Raw genomic sequence first — 20695 nt, 5'->3', positions numbered from 1 at the left:
CAGCCTTGTTCAACTGGAGTAAGGGGGTCCACACAGCCCTCAGTGTCGCTTTAACTGCATGGGCTGATCCTTGAATCTGCAGTCAAACCCGTGCACCTCTCTTGTGTCCATCAGGCCTCCATGGATTGGTTCTGTTGTTCCCTGTGAACCAGTTCCAGGAACAGCCCCTCCGCCCCATGTCACCCAGAACCAGCTGTTCCAAGAGGGGTTTGTTTGCTCAGCATGTTTCAGGAACACGTATTTCACAATCCAATGATATAAATAAAGCCACAGCACAGGGCACAAGGGTCACTTCTCCTCTCTGGGCTCAGCTGCACACACCAAGTGGGTCACTGCAGGCGGGCGCAGAGGGAGGGGTCTCTGCAGTGAGAGGCCTGTCACACCCCCTGTCCCCTTGGGTCCCTGCCCCCTTGGATGCTTGCCCCATCTCCCCAGCTTCCCAGATTGTGACCATCACACCGAGCTCAGCCTGCCTCTCTCACAAGGACGATCGCCTGCCCTAACGCTTGGCCACGCTGCCCCACAAGGACTGTGCTTTGAACATGGGACTTCCCGGGTGCCTCCTGCTCCCAGCTGGGCACCCCCATGGCAGGAGCTCGGCTGCCTGCGCTGGAGCTGGGAATACAAGGATCCCCATCCTCCTGGCCTGGTTTTGGGGTGAGTGGCCTTTCTTCTTTGCTCTGGCTTTGAATAGCTCTGGGAGCACCATGTGATTCCGCAGCCCAACCCATCAGACACGGCATAGCTGTGTCCTGGGAGCCAGAACTACTGGGGTCTATTCCTGCCTTGGGAAGTGGAATGGGATCTAGTGGATAGAGCAGAGGGGCTGGGAGCCAGGACTCCTGGGGTCTATTGCTGCCATGGAAGGGGAAGGGAGTCTAGTGGTTAGAGCGGGGGGGGGTGATACCAGGATCTATCTAACTGCACGTACGATTTTACAATACAATTAGTTTAACTTATGTTAAGTGTTAAAAGGAAAAAGAAAGTGGCATATCTCTGAATCCTGGAGCTTTTTCCCAGCAGCCCTGGGCTGGTCTCTTTAGGAACACAGAGCGCGTCGTATAATCCTAGTCACATACTTATCAAGTGCCATCTTCACGTGAGTTAGAACATTCTCCCCTCACCCATTAGGAGGCTGTTCCTGAACCTTCTTCTCATTTCCAGACTAACATGACTCCTGGCCAGTTTATCCCCACTTGTTCTTGTGCCAACAATTTCCTTTGGCTTTAGTTGGAGTTAATTCTGCTTTGAGCAGGGGGTTGGACTAGATGACCCCCTGAGGTCTCTTCCAACCCTAATCTTCTATGATTCGATGAGTAGCTCTTCTCGCTCCCTGTGGTTCCTATGATGGATTCATACAGAAAAACCAGATCCCTGCTCAGCCTGTGATGAGCCAGCTAAACCAGCCAAGATCCTCTTGTCTGACCAGCCTCCATGCCCCGAACATCCTAGCAGCCCTTCTCTGCACCTGGTCCCATCGGAATCCATCTGTCTTGCACGCGGGTGACCAGAACTGCACACAGGATTCCAGATGATTGCCACAAATGACCTAACTCCTGTCCTGCTCTCACTGTGTTTGTTCAGTGTTTGATGCTTCATTTCTTAACTATTATTTATTATGCAAACACAAGAATTCATGTTACGGCAGCACTGTAGGCCGAGCTCAAGGCCCTGTGGTGCTGGGCTCTGCACCGGCAGGGCGACAGGCAGTCTCTGCCCCCAAGAGCTCAGGCTAAATGGAGAGGATACAGAAGGGGATAGGGACACAGAGAGGGGATGTGATAGCAGCTGTTGGGAACGGAGCCCTGGTCTCATCACTTCCAGCTGGGTGCCCCTCAGCACTGCCGCTGTGCTTGGTGCTGTACAACACACGACCAGAGACAGCCACTGGACTCATAGTCAGCCATGAACTGTGCTGTCCCCAGACAGAGCCCTTCTCAGACTCAGGCAGACACTGACAGAACCTGTGGGACAAGGACAAGTTAATATTACAAATCTCAGCTCCCTCTCAGCATCCACCAGCATTTCCAGAGGGCCAGCAATCCACTTTGTAAGCCCAAATACAGAGATTATGGCTCTGTCGCCGGACACTAAAAGAAGAGCACATCACTGAGAAAGTTTGTAGATGACACAATTGGGGGAGTGGTAAATAATGAAGAGGACAGGTTATTGGTTGAGAGATCTGGGCACTTTGTAAACTGGGTGCAAGCGAACAATATGCATTTTAATAGAGCTACATGCAAATGTATACATCTAGGGACCAAGAACATTGACCATACTTACATATTGAACTCTCTCCTGGGAAGTAATGACTCTGAAATAGGTATGGGGTCACGGTAGATGAACAAGAGCTCCCAGTGTGACACTGTGGCCAACAGATCTGCTGTGATCATAGGATGCATGACCAAGGGAATTTCTAGTACAAGTAGATAGTTTATTTTACCTCTGCATTTGGCACTGGTGTGACCGCTGGAATCCTGTATCCAGTTCTGGTGTCCCCAGTTCAAGAAAGAGGTTGAAGAATTGGAGAGGGCTCAGAGAAGAGCCATGAGAATGTGGAAAGGATTAGAAGACCTTTCTTTATAACGATGGATTCAAAGAGCTTGATCTTAACAAAGAGAAGGTTAAGAATCATAGAATAGCAGGGTTGGAAGGGACCTCAGGAGGTCATCTAGTCCAACCCCCTGCTCAAAGCAGGACCCATCCCTAGACAGATTTTTGCCCCAAATTGCCCCTTCAAAGATTGCACTCAACCCTGGGTTTTACAGGCCAATGCTCAAACCACTGAGCTACCCCTCCCCCCGACTTGATCACAATCTGTGAGTATTTACTCATGGAACAAGTATTTCATAATGGGTTCTTCAATCTAGCAGAGAAAGGGGGAACAAGAGCCAATACCTGGAAGTTGAAGCTAGACAAATTGAGGCTCGAAATGACTCATTTATCAAGGGTCGTGGTGGATTCTCCATCACTGTCAGCTTTTAACTCACGATTGGATGTTTTTCTAAACAATCTGCTCTAGGAATGATTTCAGGGCAGGTCTCTGGCCTGTGCTATACAGGACTCAGACTAGATGATGACAGTGGTCCCTTTTGGCCTAGAAATCTATGAATCTGTAAAACCCCCGAGTCTGACTGAAACTTTCTACCATCCTATCACACTGTGCTGGGTGGGGGGCTGGGGCAGGTTTTGTGGAGCCCATAGGATCTCATGAAGCTGCTAAAACACTTCGCATTCAAAGTTTCTCCCTTGATTTGAGAGGAGCGCCACTGGGACCCCACTGGGATTCCAAGTCTGGTGAAGAATTCATTCATTAGAATGAACGTAGCACATTGGTTCATTACATACTTATTAGCCATGATGGATCATAGAATCATAGAAGATTAGGGCTGTAAGAGAACTAAGGAGGTCGAAGCAGGACTAACACCAAATAAATCATCCCAGACAGGGCTTTGTGATGCCGGGCCTTAAAAACATCTAACGATGGAGATTCCACCATCTCCCTAGGTAACCCATTCCAGTCCTTCACCACCCTCCTAGTGAAATATTTTTCCTAATATCCAACGTAGACCTCCCCCACTGCAACTTGAGACAATTGCTCCTTGTTCTGTCATCTGCCACCACTGAGAAAAGCTGAGCTCCATCCCCTTTGGAACCCCCTTCAGGTAGTTGAAGGCTGCTATCAAATCCCACCTCACTCTTCTCTTCTGCAGACTAAATTAGACCAGTTCCCTCAGCCTCTCCTCATAAGTCATATACCTCAGCCCCCTAATCATTTCCGTTGACCTCCACTGGACTCTCTCCAATTTGTCCACATCCTTTCTGTAGTAGGAGCCCCAAAACTAGACGCAATACTCCAGATGTGGCCTCACCAATGCCGAACAGAGGGGAATAATAACTTCCCTCCATCTGGTAATTGGCTTGCAGCCTTAAACCCAATCCCAAGGTGTTCTGGGATCGCAGAAGGCAAATTGCTAGGTAACTTGGGGGAAGGAAGTCCCCTGGAGTTACTAGTGTCCCTCCCCTTTCCAAAGACATTGCACCATGCTCAGCCTGTTCCTTTGGGTAACAGTAGGGTTGATGAGAGATGGGTTGCTTCTCACCAAGATAACTTAGGGTGAAGTAGGGTCCCATGTTACAATAACCCACCCCTAATGCCATTACAATAAGCTCAGTTTAGCCTTTCTGTATGAGCTGGCGACTCTCTTCATGCCTGGCCCCTTTGGAGATAGGTTTTTTTCCAAATTTGGACCAATCGTTCTGAGTTGTTTTCCCATCAAGAGTTGTGCGGGACTATATCCAGCAGCTGCTATCGGTGTTAATCTGTAACTCAGAAGAGCAAGGAATGGGTCTTCCTGCTGTAGGATTTTCTTGGCTGTCTGTACAGCTCTTTCAGCTTCTCCATTCACTTGGGGTAATGTGGGAGACTCACAATAAGAGCAAAATCATATTTAGTTTGGAATGACAAATTCTGCTGCAGTGAATCGTGGTCTGTTGTCTGTCACTAGTTGCTCTGGAATACCAAAGTGAGCAAAGGTGCACTTCAGTTTCTCCATAACACTGTGACATGTCTTTCAAGTACATTATCTCTATATACCTGGAAAAATAGTCCATGATGACTGGGTAATGACAACCTCTGAATAGATGCAAGGTCTCTCTGGTAGAAATGTTTGTACATTGTACGGTTCAGCAATGTCTCTTAAGTGGATTTGTACTGGATCTCCTTTCAAAAGCCCAATATCATAAGAACATAAAACGGACATACTAGATCAGAGCAATGGTCCATCTAGCCCAGTATCTTATCTTCCAACAATGCCCAATGCCAGGTGCCCCTGAGGGAATGAACAGAATAGGTAATCATCAAGTGATCCATCCCCTATCACCCATTCCCAGCTTCTGGCAAAAAAAGGCTATGGATAACATCCCTGCCCATCCTCGCTAATACTCTTTGGTGGACCTATCCTACATGAACTTCTCTAATTCTCTTTTGAACCCTGTTATAGTTTGGTCCTTCACAATATCCCCTGGCAAAGAGTTCCACAGGTTGATTTTGTGTTATATCATCAAATCCTTCAGTGAGTTCTTCCACCTTTCTCACTAAGCCCATCGTGGCTGACAGGCTGTTGCTGAGAAGGTTGATGGTCTGTGGTTCTTTGATCACATGCACTCTGAATGCAAAGCTTTTGTCTTAGTAAGTTGTTTCTGTGGTGAACTGTCCCATGCATTTAAGAGTACCTCCAGGGCTAGTCACAGCCCTCAGGTGACTTCAGCTATGGGAGGATGTGACAGGGTGCACTCACACCGAACCGAATGGGGAAGGGTTAATTCCTCACTGTGAGTGGAAGAGGCCACACCCCCAAGTCCCTACTAGGCATGCACCAAGTGTAGCACTTCTATAAAAGGGAGCAGCACAGCTAAGTCAGGGCAGACCGCTGGAGAGGAAGGACTCACGCCCCAGGCTCCAGCCCGGGAGTTGTCGAAGCCCCAGACTGCGGGAGCCATAGGTGCTGAGACCCAGGCAGATGCTCAGGTACCCGAGGACACCACTCGGAGGTCGGAGCCACCGGGAGCAGCACAGTCCAGGGAGACCAGAGACCCAGAGGATGTCTAGACCAAGACTGCAGGAGACACAGTAGGAAGTATCCCATGGAAGGACTAGCCATTGTCCCTACAGCAGTCAGCGTGTATCAAGCCTACTCGCCACTACCAGTGTCCTGGGCTGTGACCGAGTGGAGCAGGGAGGGCCAAGGTCCCCCTAAAATGGCTGCCACTCACCTCTGGAAGGCAGCCAAATCCCCACTCCGGCCAGTAAGCCTTCTGCCCTGAGGATTAGGACAAACCCATTGACTCTGGACGCAAGGCCTTACCACCCCATGGACCAGGGCAAACCTTATTGACTCAGGCCACTAGACTTTTCTGTCCTGTGGCTCAGGGCAATCCTATGGGCTTAGGTCACTGGGCCTCACTACCCTACCGACAAGGGCATCCCTATTGACTTTATCCACTGGGATGCATTGTCTGGAGAGAACGGACAGCTTGAAGACTGGGGTGCACTCACCCGTGCTAGATGGGAACACCCCACCCTGTCACAGAGGGGTTGAAGGCGATTCTAAGTCCCTTCTGAGATGCCTGAAATATTAGCTCCTGAGTCAGTTTTATACTCAAGTGTCTTGCCATGAACATTCAGTTTCACTCTCCAGACAGGCTCTATGTCCTCACAAGTGATGGATCCCATCTTGATTGTCTGTAATCTGAATCGGCTCCATAACTGCTCTGGTGCTGCAAACAGCTGCAAAATGTCCATATTTCATGCAAATATTACCCCATGTGCCTCTGGCTGGACATGTATCATCTCTTGGGATAGGACCTTTTCCACACCTAGTGTATGTAGGCTGTCCCTCTTAGTCTGGGCATTCTCTCTCCCTGCCTCATGCCTTTTATGGTAATGACCTTTAACACTCAAATATCTGTTTATAGCTTCTAAGAGCTACACTAGAGAGTTTACAGCTGCAGAGCTGCAGCAAGGCAGCTGTGTCAAGCTCTCTAATGTAACCACTCTGACATGACGGGAGAGCTCTCCAGTTGGCTTAACTACTTCACCCCCATGAGCGGCTGTAGATATGTCAGTGGGAGAACTTCTTCCGCCAACATAGCGCTGTCCATACCGGTGCTTAGGTCAGTGTAACTTACATCGCTTGGCGGGGGGGGGGCTTTTTCACACCGCTATGCGCCGTAAGTTATACCACAGCAAGTGCTAGTGTAGACATAGCCTAAGCTAAGCCATAGCTAGTGTCAGGTTTAACAAGTTGCTCCTGCCTTTTGTTCTGTTGTTTGACTAATTCAGACTGGTTTGCTATTTGAATAGCTCTGGCGAGAGTTAAATCTCTTCAGTTGGAGCTGCTGTGAAATTTTTTTATCTGTTAGCGCACACAGGCAGGTTATTGGGTTATTTTCAACCTTTGCATTCCTGAAATCACAGTTTTTACCCAATATATGTGGAGCTTTTATAAAATATTCCAAACTTTCCCCTGGTTCTTGAGTTCTCTGGTGGAAAGAAACTTCTTCATAAGCCGCATTTCTCTGAGGTATAAAGTATGCACAGAACATAGCCAGAGCCCTTTCATAGTCACCTTTGTGACTGTCTTCAGTAAAGTCAAAGGATTTAAAGATATGTTCGGCCTCCTTCCCATAGCCTACATTAAAGACGATACCTGCATATCTCCAGTTTCCTTATACAGCTTGGCAGCAATGTGAAATCTTGTTTCCAGTGTGTCCATGGTGAAGTTTGTGAAAGCTGAAGTTCTCTGGGGCACTGAAGAGTGGCACGGTGACGAGATCCTGCAGCCTTCCTAGCTTTGTTCCTTCTGTTTATGTTCTTAATTTATTCCACATGCCATGTCATGTTCTTCTGTACCAAACATGGACTGGTCACAGAGCTTGCTTTTACATACCATGATCCTTTAATGCTCTGCCAGGCATGGCTAAGATCAGCTTAAAACAGGGACGGGCAAACTTTTTGGGCCGCATCGGGTTTCGGAAATTGTATGGAGAGCCGGTTAGGGGAGGCTGTGCCTCCTCAAACAGCCAGACGTGGCCCAGCCCCCGCCCCCATCTGCCCCCCCAGCTTCTCACCCCTTGACGGTCCCCCCGGGACTCCTGCCCCATCCAACCCCCCCACCGTTCCCTGACCGCCCCCGCCGGGACCCCTGCCCCATCCATCCCCCCCCGCTCCCTGTCCCCTGACCGCCCCCCCGAACCTCCACCCCTGACTGACTCCCGCTGTCCCATCCAACCCCTCTTCTCCTTCCTGACTGCTCCCCCAGAACCTCTGCCTCATCCAACCACCCCTTCTCCCTGTCCCCTGACCGTCCCCGGAACCCCTGCCCCTGACTGCCCCCCGCCACCCCATCCAACCCCTCTTCTCCTTCCTGACTGCCCCCTAGGACCTCTGCCCCCAATCAACCCCCCTGTTCCCCACCCTCTGACCACCCTGACCCCTATCCACACCCCTGCCCCCTGCCCACCAGCCTGAACTCCCTGGCCCTCTATCCAACCCCCTCTCCCCCCGCTCCCTGCCCCCTTACCGTGCTGCCTGGAGGGTCACGCCACCACGCACCACAAAGCACCGGATCAGGCTCTCAGCTGCGCTGCCCCAGGAGCTCGCAGCCCTGCCGCCCAGAGCATTGCGCTGCCAGCGGTGCAGTGAGCTGAGGTTGCGGGGGAGGGGGAACAGCAGGGGAGGGGCCGGGGGCTAGCCTCCCAGGCCAGGAGCTCAGGGGCCGGCAGGAGGGTCCCGTAGGCCCGATGTGGCCCGCAGGCCATAGTTTTCCCACCTCTGGCTTAAAATAAGGTATTTTACACACATCACCACCTAGTGGGTGAGCAGTATAATACACTTTTGCATCCAATTACAGGGCTTGTGGGGTTGTCACATTCCAGGGTGTGGGGACACTAGCCCCAGTCATGCCTGAGGGGAGCAGGGTGTGTGGGACCTTCAGCGATGCAGGCAGTGTGAAAGCAGGTGTCTCGGTTTGGAAGGGCTGGTGCAGTGTCATTGGTTCTGACATCGCTCACCATGTCTTGTATTTTGCCGGCTACTTAGGGCTCATCTGCACTGGAAAAATTACAATGTAGATGCTACCAACGCCGACAGGAGACATTCTCCCATCGGTGTAGGCAATCCACCTCCCTGAGAGTCAGTAGCTAGTGTCACTGAAATATGATGTGCAGCTGAGACCTTTTCTCCCAGTGCATCAACAGATGGCAGGGGAGAGCTCACTCTGGCCACTGCTTACATCAGCCAGTGTTTGGAGATCCCTGAAGTGTCCAGTCATGGAAATAGAGCCTTACCTCATGTCTTTGCTTTCTTTCAGCTTCTATGACAGGACTCCCAATGGCAGGTAAATACAAACATAGGCCGAGGGTGCGGGGTGTGTGTGGGGTGCATGCTGCAGGGTGCAGCTCTGGGTACAGCTATCTCATAAACCGGGGTGGGGAAGGGCAGAGTTAAGATTATTTAAACTAGTGGTTCAAATGTAGAACTGGAGACCTGGGTTCAAATCTTGCCTCTGCCAGACTCAGGCTCACTACATGCCTCTGTTTTCCCCACCAGTGAATTATTAGCAAGGCGGACTGTGTGGCAGAGTGCAGGGCATCTTGGCTGTTGGGTCCCTGTGGAAATACCCAGGCCACCCAGCATCTCGAGAACTCACTCCTGTCTAGCAAGTCCAAGTTACATTTGGGCTGTGGAAGCTCCTGGTTGAGCTGCTTCAGTTTGGGGTGACCCCAGATTTACCCTGGCGAAGGATCTGCCCCCAAAAGATATTTTTGCCTTGAGTTATTGTTAGAGCTATTTCAGCTCTGCTCTGGCTGGGGCTGACGCATGGCCCCGACCCCTGCACCGGGGGAGTGGAGGTGCCGTGAGTGACGCTAGCTGGGGCCTGCGGGAGATGGGGGTGGGGTACCAGGAGCTAGCTACCGTGGTGCTGTCACCACAGGAGGGTGCTCAGTTCAGCCCAGGGCCGGCCCTGTCTGTCCGGGCACTGTGGAATATAGAAGAGCCAAGTCAGCCCCAGTCAGCCCCAGTGGAGTCTTTGGGGAGCAGAACTACAGCCCCGCCAGGCTGCTGCTGTTGGCTCTGGTGAGGCAGGGTCATCGGGGCGTGGACGGGGAGGGAGCCCAGGCAGGGTCAAAGGACAGTTCAATCTCCTGACCAGTTTTGCCCTTTGCCCCTCAGCTGGGAGCTGCTCAGACTGAGGGCTGGCCTGGCCTGCACACACCTGTCCTGTCACGGAGGGGAATTAACCCCAGCAGCTCATTTCACATTTTGGGCATCAGAGAGCTGCAATGGCTGCGACTTCCACTCACTACCAGCTTGGACCCAGGGCCCCAGACGTAAAAGCCCAGTGCCTGTGCCCCCGACGCCAGCCACAGCCCCTGCCTGAGTTGGGGAACTGGTGCCCTCCAGAGGAAAAGTTCCAGGTCTCCTTCCCCCAGTGTACTGCGTCAGCTCATCCCCCTCGCACAGACTACTGGAGCCAGAGTCCCCTGTGGTGAAAGACCCTGTGTCCCATTCTCCATCCCACGAGTCAGCCATTCCCCCGTGCCTGGGGCTGGATCAGAGCTGGTGACCTCCCGAGAAGAACCCCGCAGTGTCCCATTCTCAGCCCTGCAGAGCCAGCCAGTCTGCCACACTGGGACTGAAAGGGAGCCAGAGTAAAGGATAGGGGAAAAGCCCCATATTCCTTTCCTCTAGCCCATCCCTGAGTGTTTATTCCCTTGGGGTATTTGCAGACTCAGGCATCCCAGAACTAACTCAGCTCCGACTGGTGAACGGCCCGAGTCGCTGCGCTGGGAGAGTCNTGTTAGTCTGGAAATGAGAAGAAGGTTCAGGAACAGCCTCCTAATGGGTGAGGGGAGAACGTGCTAACTCACGTGAAGATGGCGCTTGATAAGTATATGACTAGGATTATATGACGCGCTCTGTGACCCATGTTGCTAAAGAGACCAGCCCAGGGCGGCTGGGAAAAAGCTCCATGATTCAGAGACATGACAGTTTCTTTTACTCTTTTAACACTTAACAAAAATTAAACTAATTGTATTGTAAAATCGTACCTTCAGCTAGACAGATCCTGGTATCACCCCCTGCTCTAACCATTAGACCCCACTCCCCTTCCCAAGGCAGGAATAAACCCCAGAAGTCCTGGCTTCCAGCCCCTGTGCTCTATTCACTAGACCCCATTCCACTTCCACTTCCCAAGGCAGAATAGACCACAAGAGTTCTGGCTCCCAGGACACAGCTATGCCGTGTCTGATGGGTGGGGCTGGAGAATCACAGGTGTCCCACAGCACTATTCAAAGCCAGAGCAAAGAGAAAAGTCCACTCACCCCAAAACCAGGCCAGGATGATGAGGATCCTTGTGGTCCCGGCTCCAGCGCAGACAGCCGAGCTCCTGCCATGGGGGTGCCCATCTGGGATCAGGAGGCACCCAGGAAACCCCATGTTCATAGCACAGTCCTTGTGGGGCAGCGTGACCAGGTGTTAGGACATGCGATCATCCTTGTGAGAGCGGAAGGCTGAGCTCAGTTTGACGGTCACAGGCTGTGAGGCTGGGGAGATGGGGCAGCACCCAAGGGGGCAGGAACCGAAGGGGGCAGGAGGTGTGACAGGCCTGTCACTGCAGAGACCCCCTCTCTCCGCGCTTCTCTGCAGTGACCCAGTGGGTGTGTGCAACTGAGCCGAGAAAGGAGAAGTGACCCTTGTGCCCTGCACTATGGCTTTATTTATATAATTGGATTGTGAAATTCGTGTTCCTGGAACATGTTGAGCACACAAACCCCTCTTGGAACAGCTGGTTCTGGGACACATGGGGCAGAGGGGCTGTTCCCAGAGCTGGTTCACAGGGAGTCAGCAGAACTGATCCATGGAGGCTGGTGGATGGGCAGCACAATGGCGGGGACCCAGGAGGCTGGTAAATGGTCAGTTGCCCTGAGGCTGGGGGGAGCTGTGTGAACCCCTCACCCTTATCCCCTGAGTCTGCACAAACTGTCACAGCACAGGGACAGGCCCATGGGCAGCTCCATGGAAACTAGGGCTCAGTGAGTAGCAGGGTCACTGGCACAGCGCTGGGTGCACGAGGGCCGGGCTGGGGCCCTGTGAGAACCTGCCCTGCCGTTGGATAGCGCCGTGGGGAGCCCCCTGGAGACAATGAACAGTGCGCCCCTCTCCCCACAGTGCCGAGCTCTCATCTGCCATAGTCTCCAGCAAAGCTGAGGGGTCAGGGCCAGTGGGTGAGGATGGTTAGAGCAGTGGGAGGGGGCTCCTCTGTGGTGGGACTGAACAGCTGGGACTGGTTACTATAGGGAGGGGGCAGATCTGGGGGATGGGACAGAGGGACCCACAGCGTCGGCTGGGACAGAAATGGGAGATCGGGTGCTTCCCATGAGGCAGAGAAGGGGAAATACACACTGACCCTTGGTCCCTACAAACCATCTGGCTCCTGCATATAACCCAGGGGTCAGGCGGGGGCAGCTGCACCGAGGGCTGAATCAGGCTGTCCCAAACCCCACCCTGGGGGAGCCGCTCCACTCTCTCTCTTCCCTCCCTGTGACATCAGCCAGGCTGGTGTGGCTGGCTCAGCCCATCAGGAAGCATCTTTCCTCCTGGTCTGTGCCAGGCCTGTGACCCCAGCCAGGGCTGCGCTGCTCCGAGCTCACAGTGTGTGTGTGAGCCAGGTCACCAAGGGGTGCAGGCTGCTTGCAAAGCTGCTGTCTCATATGGCTCCCCAGGCTCTGCTACCCCATCAACACAGGCTCCAGCTCCCCCCCTTTCCCCCCCCCCCCCCCCGCTCCATGTACACCTCCCCACTGACTGAGTGTTTGGCGCTGAGAGCCAGCCCCATTCTGGGCAACTCCCACTCCTGGCAGTGATGGCGAGTGGGCTCCCTCCACCAAGGGAGACGATAACGGGAGTGGGGTGGCATAGGACAGAGCCAGAGCCTGTGCAGATGGGGAATGGAGAGGAGCCAGCATGGGGAGTAGGAGACCTTGCACAGTTTTGCAGTGCCACCCACTGACCGAGCTACTACTGTGCTGAATGCAGGGGAGGGCTCAGCCCCACACTGCCCAGCTCTGCATACTGCCCCCATTGGGGGCGTGCATCCACCCATTCTCCGAGCTGTGGGGATGGCCAGAATGTGATTGGCTGTTATGGTCCTGGAGGGATGGATTTGTTGTTTGGGGTCTGTCAGGCCAGGAACGGCCAGTATCAGTTTGGGGTCACACAGGTGACAGAGGGTCTCAGGGGGAGGAAGCTGAAGAAGGGCCATGCAGAGACACAAGAAGGGGGCTTCCCGTAGGGGACTGGATAATCTTGGCTGTCTTTCTATGACAGCCTACAGCCCAGACACAAGCTAGGGGTTAGATGCAGGGCTTGCTGGGGGAGGGACTCTGGCCTGTGCTATGCAGGAGGTCAGACTGGATGGTCACAAGAGTCCCTGCTGGCCTTGCAATCTAGGAATGTGACTCTTGCAAAATGGCTCCGGAAAAGAGCAGAGAGAGGGGGAGGATGGGAGGAAGATAGCGAGGGTGGAAAGGAGCACAGGAGGGAAGGGAACACAGGGCAGGATCTCATGTGCATGCAGCTGGGGTCTTTATGATCCAGCTTTGAGGATGGTTTTCCTCACTGGAGTGCTGGCCTGGATATCTCAGTGAGTGAGTCTCACCGACAAAGACAGAATCTCTGGAGTGAAGCAGCAGCTGTCAACCTTCTCCCAGGGAATCCCAGGGGTCTGCTCTGCCAATTTGGTCCCCCAAATCTCCCTTTTTAAAGCTCCAAACAGGCAGAGGTAGAGGGTGGAGTAATCCTGGCATAGTTCAGGGCAACTGCACCTGTATTCCCTTCTCTATTGTCCAGCAAGGGCACCCAGTCTAGGCTCCCAGCTCCCCAGCTGTCATCTCCCTTGTCTCCCTCCCTCCTGACTGGGGTGTTCCCAGGCTGCCTTTGCTGCTTTTTGCCTTCTCTTCAGAGGATAACAGCAGTGTCATGGCGCACTGGTAAGTTAGCACCCAGCTCTTTCTAAGCAAGCACATTAACCCACAGGGTAAAAGCATCACAGAGAAAACATGTTAAAACAATAACAGAACCTACACGCATGCTAGTCATCTGACCGGAGATCACCCCAACTGCAGCATGGGCTCTGGCAGGTGATTAGTCCTTCAAACCCTACCAAGGAATCGTTTCTGTGGTCACAAGTTCCTAACAGCCTCAGCTGATCACTAGCACACTCATGAAAAGTTTAGACCATCCTTTCTACAGTTCAGTTGGATAGTTAGATCTGGGGTTCCCAGGTGCAGGTAATCAGCAAAGAGAGGGCTTTTCTCCTCAGGGCATAGCTTCAAAAGGCCTCCCATGTGCCTGCTATGAAACCCACTTCACACAGATTGTCGCAGCCAGTTCTTTGAAGTGCTTAACGTTTGCCCAAGGTTTACATTAGTCATGTCTCCCAGAAAAAATTGCATATAATTCTACAACACATGAAACAATTGCATTTGGAATACAATGGACCCCAAAGGTATTAAAATGAATTCAATAAGCTTTAGCTTACTTCAGTAAGGTTTATCCAGGATATTGTCCTTTGTTACAAGCCCATCCAGTCATTATTTCATTCACCAATTAGGTCTAATTTCTGACACACAAACTTTGGTCCATTGATTTCCAGTCCCTACCCTTCCCTTATTTATCAGTCACAATGCTAACACAGACATTTGGTGGCATCAGTAGCTATTTTTGTTTGAACTAATCCAGTCTTTGTTTCCTTTTCCTACCCCTACCAACTTTCATTGTCATCGGTTATCAGTGAAGACTGATGTAACAATTTCATTTAGCTTCTCCACAATGGCCTTGTGTTCCTTGAGTGCTCCTTTAGCATTTCAATCATTCAGTGTTCCCACTGCTTATTTGACAGACTTCCAATTCTGATGTATTTAATTTTGTCATTGTTGTTACATGTACCATCACCAGCTCCTCCTCAGCACTGCAGATAATTCTATCTGGATGTCTTGTACATCCAAAACCTTCACATTTGGCCCATAATTCACCATGCAATTCTCTCAGTTGTCACAAACCCAACTATCTGTATTTCTAATAATCAAATCCCCCATTACTATTGCCTGTCTCTTCCTAATAACTAGGGTCCCTTCCCTCGGAGGGGTATCCTTAGTGTGGGAGGACACCTTGAGATCTGAAAGGAGGGTCTCAACTAAGGGATTCTTTCCCTCAGCTCCAGCTTGGTGTTCTCCTTCCCTGAGACTTTCATCCTCCTCAACAGCAAATAGGGTTTCATACTGGGAGGGGACCACTCTATTGTGTCTCGGAAAGTCTCCTCCGTGTACCTCTCTCTCTCTCTCCCTTAGCTCCCCCAGTTCAGCCACTCTTGCCTCAAGAGCTGACACTTGGTTTTTGAAGGCCATGAGTTGCTTGCACTAAGTGCACGCGTATGCCATCTGCCCACCAGGCAGGTCATCATACATGCTGCATTCAGTGCAAAAAACTGCATAGTCCCATCTCTGCTGCTGGACTTCTGCCTGCATTATTTTGATTCCTGCAGGGTTTTTTGTTTGTTAGTTCTTTGGGTTTGTTTTTGTTTTGTTTTTTTGGGTGGGGGGCTATTGGTCTATGTTTACAGTAACTTAGTTAGATCTGACAGTCACATGCCCTTGCAAAACTCCCATTTGCTGCCCCCAAAAGAGTCCACACTAGAACTTCAAACCAGGAAGCATACAACAAGCAAATTACCAGACAACAACTCATCCCAGCATCACATAGTCTCCGGGCCCATTCCCTCTGGGGTACCGGGCACTGGTCACTGTTGGAAGACATAGTACTGGGCTAGATGGACCTTTGGTCTGACCCAGTATGGCTGTTCTTATGGACTTGGTACATCTGGACTGTCTAGGAGAGGGCTGGACAATGCAAACCTACATTGTGGGGGTAAATACATGACTGGGAGTGTGTTGGGTTCACCCTGCGGTAGTAACTGAAGCTGGTGAGAGCCAGAGTGTAACCAGTGTGTGGCTGGCAGCCTGCAGTTACATACAGACATTTAGGGGCACCTGCATGCTGGTGGCTGTTTGTGAGCGATCCAGGTTGCAAGCTACAGCAGCAAAGCATTACAGGAACCCCAGGTTACAGGGCAGGTGATGACAGAGCCCCTCACTGGTCTGGATAACACCCTGGATCAACATAGAGAGACATGAGTCTCTACCTAATAGTGGTGATGGCTGAGGAGCCAGGATCCTTCATGGCACCATAGAGGGGAATACAGGTGTAGTTGTCCTGGACTGTGATGTTCCATTATTACAACAGGTCTGGGGTTAGGTGAAGGGTTGTGTCTCAGGCTACAGTCAGCAATTGGCTTATGACTACTTCCATTGTATTTAATGGCATGTTGGACACTGTGATGGGGTGGACTAGGTCCAGGGGCCCACTGCTGGAGGCCTCCCAGCTCTGCAGCTCTGCACCCCAGAATAGAGTTGCGGAGAACTACAGTGGCTGCAGAGAAACAACCAATCGGAGGGGCTGCAGGAGCGACCAATCAGGTGCCAGAAGAGCCATATAAAAGGCAAGCAGCAGAGCAGAGAGTTCAGTTCCTGCCTGAAGCTTGAAGAGGGAGGATCAAGTGCCTGGCTGGCTAGGCAGCAGGACTGTGGACAGGTTAGTGTGGGCAGGCTGAGCTCAGGGGACTGAGCCCAGAACCTGGCCCTGCTGGTTTGGTTGCAGATTGAGCTCAGGGAGGACTGCTAAAAGGACACCAGCTGTGGGTACCGAGATGGGTTGTTTAAGAAGGCAGGGCCTCTGAGAAGAAGCCCTAGTGCTACAGCCCCTACCAGGGTTGGGAAATGAATCCGAGACTGTATACCCCGGAAGCAGGGGTCAGTGCATGCGCCTCGGGCTGATTTGCTGAAGACCTGCTCAAAAGAACCGTGATTGCAGGCACTACCAGCCAGGGAAGGAGGCACCAACTTGAGCATGCAGTGAGCTAGGGCCAATATTAGGTATTTCACAGTGAAGTAGTCTAGATAGTCATATGACACGCCCGCAAGTAGATGGCTGCAGAGCACATTGAAAACAGAAAGTGGAACCAAAAAACCCTGTTGGACCCTGAGACATCCATTTGGTCAAACAGTGCCATTTTCATGGCTGTTACTTGGCAGTGCTATAGAGCAGGTTAAACACAAACATTTCACCACAAAAGGACCAAGTTCTATTAGATTTTATAGACATAGATTTTATGGACCCTAAAACACACATTAATTGGAATAGCACCAAATTCATGCTTTTAACTGTCATGTTAAAGTCAGAACAGAATCCCCCAAAGGCCCAGCTCTACTGGATTTCACAGCCTGTTGGGGTCCTAGCACCACCATTCATAGAAATCATGGAAATGTCCTACTGGAAGGGACCTCAATAGGTAAACTAATCTAGTGCCCTGCACTGAGGAAGGACTAAGTATTATCTAGACCAGTGGTCATCAACCAATCGATTACGATCGACTGGTTGATCCTAGATGATCTCCCAGTCGATCGCGATCTCTAGCGGCACAGAGGGGCTGGTGACCATTGGGGTAGAGGTTTAGTGAGACAAATAAAAAAGAGAGAAAACAGGCTCAAGAAGGAAAAATGAAAAGTAAACCCTTTTAAAATATAAAGAAACTGAAAGTATTTGTCCCTCTTTGCTCTTCTGTGACCAGGGCTCTGGCCTTGGAGTTAGGACACCTGTGGTTTATTTCTGACTCAGTGACTTCTTTTGTACTGCTAGGTAAGTCACAGCTTCTCTCTGTGCTTCAGTTTCCCTTCCCCACCCTTTGTTTCATCGATATTTTTTTTTTGAGCTCTATGAGTCATCACCTATCTCTTGCAATGTGTTTGTGCAGCAGTTTGCACATATCCTTGATCTCATTCAGGATCTGTGCAACACCTGAAACAATGGGATCTGGATCATAGTTGGGATCAGAATTTGGGTGGACTCCAATCACAGTCATTGTGGTCACTCCAAATGGACTCTGGAGTAACTGAGGTTGAGATCTGGTTCCTTGTTCCATGATGCAGCTAAATCCCACAGCATTTCTGGTGTAAATCATTTGCAAAAAAAACAAAAAAAAAACAGCCAGTTTCTAAAAAGGACTAGGATGAATTCTAAAATCAGAATGAAGAACTTCCTGCAAGTGCCTGTGTCGCTGACTGTAGATTTACTTGCTCTTCCCTTCCTGAGCTGGGGTAAATTGGCATACCTCCATGGGTTTCACTGCATCTGTGCCGCTTTACACCATCTGGGGATCTGGCCCATTGATTCCAATAAGGCAAGGCTGCTTTATGACACTTGTGGTTGTAATTTGTCTGTCTTTGATCTTTCTGTGTTTCACTTTCAGACTCAGGCTCTCCCACCTGCTCCTTCTGCTTTATTTACAAGGGGAAATCATACTCTTCAAGCACTAGAGAGGGAAGCCAAGACAAGTGGCTCTGGTGCGCGACCACCACCAACTAGGACAATGATGGCCGGTGGAAGTTCTGCTCACCCAAGGGTGGGTCCACCTCCTGCTCCATTCACCTGGATCCCACAGCAGTCATTCTGCTGGGCAGTAATGCCAAGAAAGCAGCCCCACTTGGTGCAAGGAAACAGTCCCAGGGCCAAATCCTTTGGCCAAACTTTTCCCATCCCATCTCCTAGAACTGGAAGGGACCTTGAAAGGTCATCGAGTCCAGCCCCCTGCCTTCACTAGCAGGACCAAGTACTGATTTTGCCCCAGATCCCCAAGTGGCCCCCTCAAGGATTGAACTCACAACCCTGGGTTTAGCAGGCCAATGCTCAAACCACTGAGCTATCCCTCCCCCTTTCTGGGACTCTAGTTAATTGTTTCCCTCTTTCTCACTCCTGCTCTCTTTCCACTTGCAAGAATAATTTTTACTTCTTCATGTGCAAAAATATACCCCCACTCAGCACAAGTAAACAGTGATGTCCCCACAGTCTTATACACTAATGCCCCTAACTGTATATGTGCATGTATGCACAGACATGAGTGGAATGAGAGAGAGAGAATGTGTGATGGTGTCATAGAATCATAGAATATCAGGGTTGGAAGGGACCTCAGGAGGTCATCTAGTCCAACCCCCTGCTCAAAGCAGGACCAATCCCCAACTAAATCATCCCAGCCAGGGGTTTGTTAAGCCTGACCTTAAAAACCTCTAAGGAAAGAGATTCCACCACCTCCCTAGGTAACCCATTCCAGTGTCATGCATTAATACTAGCAGACAAAGGCAGAACCAGCTGAAATGGCTGGAAGCTGAAGCTAGACAAATGTAGACTGGAACTTACATGTAGACTTGTAATGATGGAGATAATTAATTCCTGGAACATTTCACATGATGGAGAATTGAGCACATACTTAGGTGTCTCAATATGGCGACTGGCTAGCTTTCTAAAAGGTCTGTTCTAGCTCTATTACAACTTATTGACTGGATGCAGGAATTCCTGAGTGCAAATCTGTTAAGCAGGAGGTCAGGCTAGCTAAACAGACTGGTCATTTGGCACCTTAAAAGGTATGAACCTACAAAGATTTTTTTTGTGTGCACCTGAGTTTGATTTGACCACATAATTCCAGAAAGGAAAAGGAGGAGTTAATGTTTTCCATCGTAAATTTAAGCTGACAAAAGCTTCAACCTCTAGCATTGTGTGTCATGTACATGCTACACAGTGGGCAGGAGGTAATTCAGGAAAGTTTCAGAGTTTGTAATAATCAGGGGTAGGTGACTTTCCATGGGACGTGAACTTCTCAGTCATGGAGGCATTTTTGAATTTCCCACCCTACACAGGTACAATTCTTCCTATCATTAACTGTGAAATCATCGTGCTATTACACCATCTGCAGCAGACTTAATGGGGAGCAAATAGAAAGAACACATTTTAGAGGTGAGACTGGAAGGGATGCATGTGGGAGGGGCCACACGGTGGGGGAATCGAGTGGGGGAGAGTAAACAGGCTTGTGAATGGAAAATAGAAAGCAAACCCTGTGAAAATACAGAAAATGTAAAAAGAGACAAAAAAAGAGAGGAGGGGGGAAAAGACAAGAGAGAACCTTATCTGGCTGCTGATGAACCTATTCTAGCAGCAGGGAGGGCCAGGGCAGGAGGAAGAATCACATCTTCAGAGACTGGAGAATGTCAGGATCCTCAGGGTTTATTTTTAAATTTTGCCAGTCTCTGTCCCTTCTCTGCAGCAGTTACTAGGGCTCTGGCCTGGGATTAAGGACACCTGGGGTTTACTTCTGACTCAGGCAATGACTTGCTTTATAAACCAGGGTAAGTCATTTTGCCGCCATGTGCCTCAGTTTCCCCTCCAGTCCTTCATCTTGTTCATCTATTTTAACTTTGAGCTTTCTGAGCCATCACCTGTCTTTCAATCTGCATCTGGGCAGCGCCTGGCACAATGGGGCCCAGATCTTGGTCAGGGTCTGGGCACTGCCGGGCACAACAGGGCCTGGACCTCAGTAGGGGTCTGGGCAGCACCCGGCTCAATGGGACCCATTGGGATCCTGATCTACTTCAGGGTCTGTGCAGCACTGGACATAAAGTGGGACCTGAACTTGGTTGGGATTGTGGAGCGCCTGGTAAAACGAGGACCTGATCTTGGTGTGATGCTAATAATAAATAGGGCTACGATTTGGTCACGGAAGTCACGCAATCAGTGACTTCCAGAAACCTCCATTACTTCAGCCACCAGTGCCTGGGGACTTAGGGTTCCCCACCACCCCTGGCAGCTGGGAACTGTGGGGCCAAGCTCCCAGGTGCAGAGGGCTACAGGGGTGCCCCACATCTCCGAGCTGGGGCGGGGGGCAGTAGTGCCCCAGAGCTCCCAGGCAGCAGGTGGCAGGGGAGCTCCGGAGCTCTCAGCCACCGTGGGCGGCAGGAGTGCCCCGGAGCTCCCAGCCGCTGCGGGCCGCCGGTGTGCACAAGAGCTCCCAGCCGCCACAGGCAGTGACGGGACCCTGCAGCTCTGAGCCAGGCCCCCTGGGTGGTGTGGGGAGCTTGCAGTTCCCCATTTTATCATGCATATTTTTAGTAAAAGTCACGGGCAATAAAGAAAAAATCATGGAACCCTGTGACCTCTCTGTGACTTTTACTAAAAATATGCGTGACAAAA

The 20695-nt window shown here is 50.9% G+C and overlaps 2 long non-coding RNA genes across 2 annotated transcripts; both read left to right on the top strand.

Moving 5' to 3' along the window:
- Window positions 1-272: 272 nt before the first annotated feature.
- Window positions 273-10361, top strand: LOC117870361. Its single transcript, XR_004643970.1, has 3 exons — window positions 273-657; window positions 8874-8900; window positions 10294-10361. It is a non-coding gene; the product is annotated as an uncharacterized LOC117870361 (long non-coding RNA).
- Window positions 10362-11410: 1049 nt separating this feature from the next.
- On the top strand, window positions 11411-19461 carry LOC117870357. Its single transcript, XR_004643967.1, has 3 exons — window positions 11411-11478; window positions 17928-18080; window positions 19369-19461. It is a non-coding gene; the product is annotated as an uncharacterized LOC117870357 (long non-coding RNA).
- The last annotated feature ends 1234 nt before the right edge of the window (window positions 19462-20695 follow it).

Source organism: Trachemys scripta, unplaced genomic scaffold (assembly GCF_013100865.1).
Source record: "Trachemys scripta elegans isolate TJP31775 unplaced genomic scaffold, CAS_Tse_1.0 scaffold_26, whole genome shotgun sequence".
NCBI lineage: Eukaryota > Metazoa > Chordata > Testudines > Emydidae > Trachemys > Trachemys scripta.
This window is presented reverse-complemented; position numbering and strand designations above follow the sequence as displayed.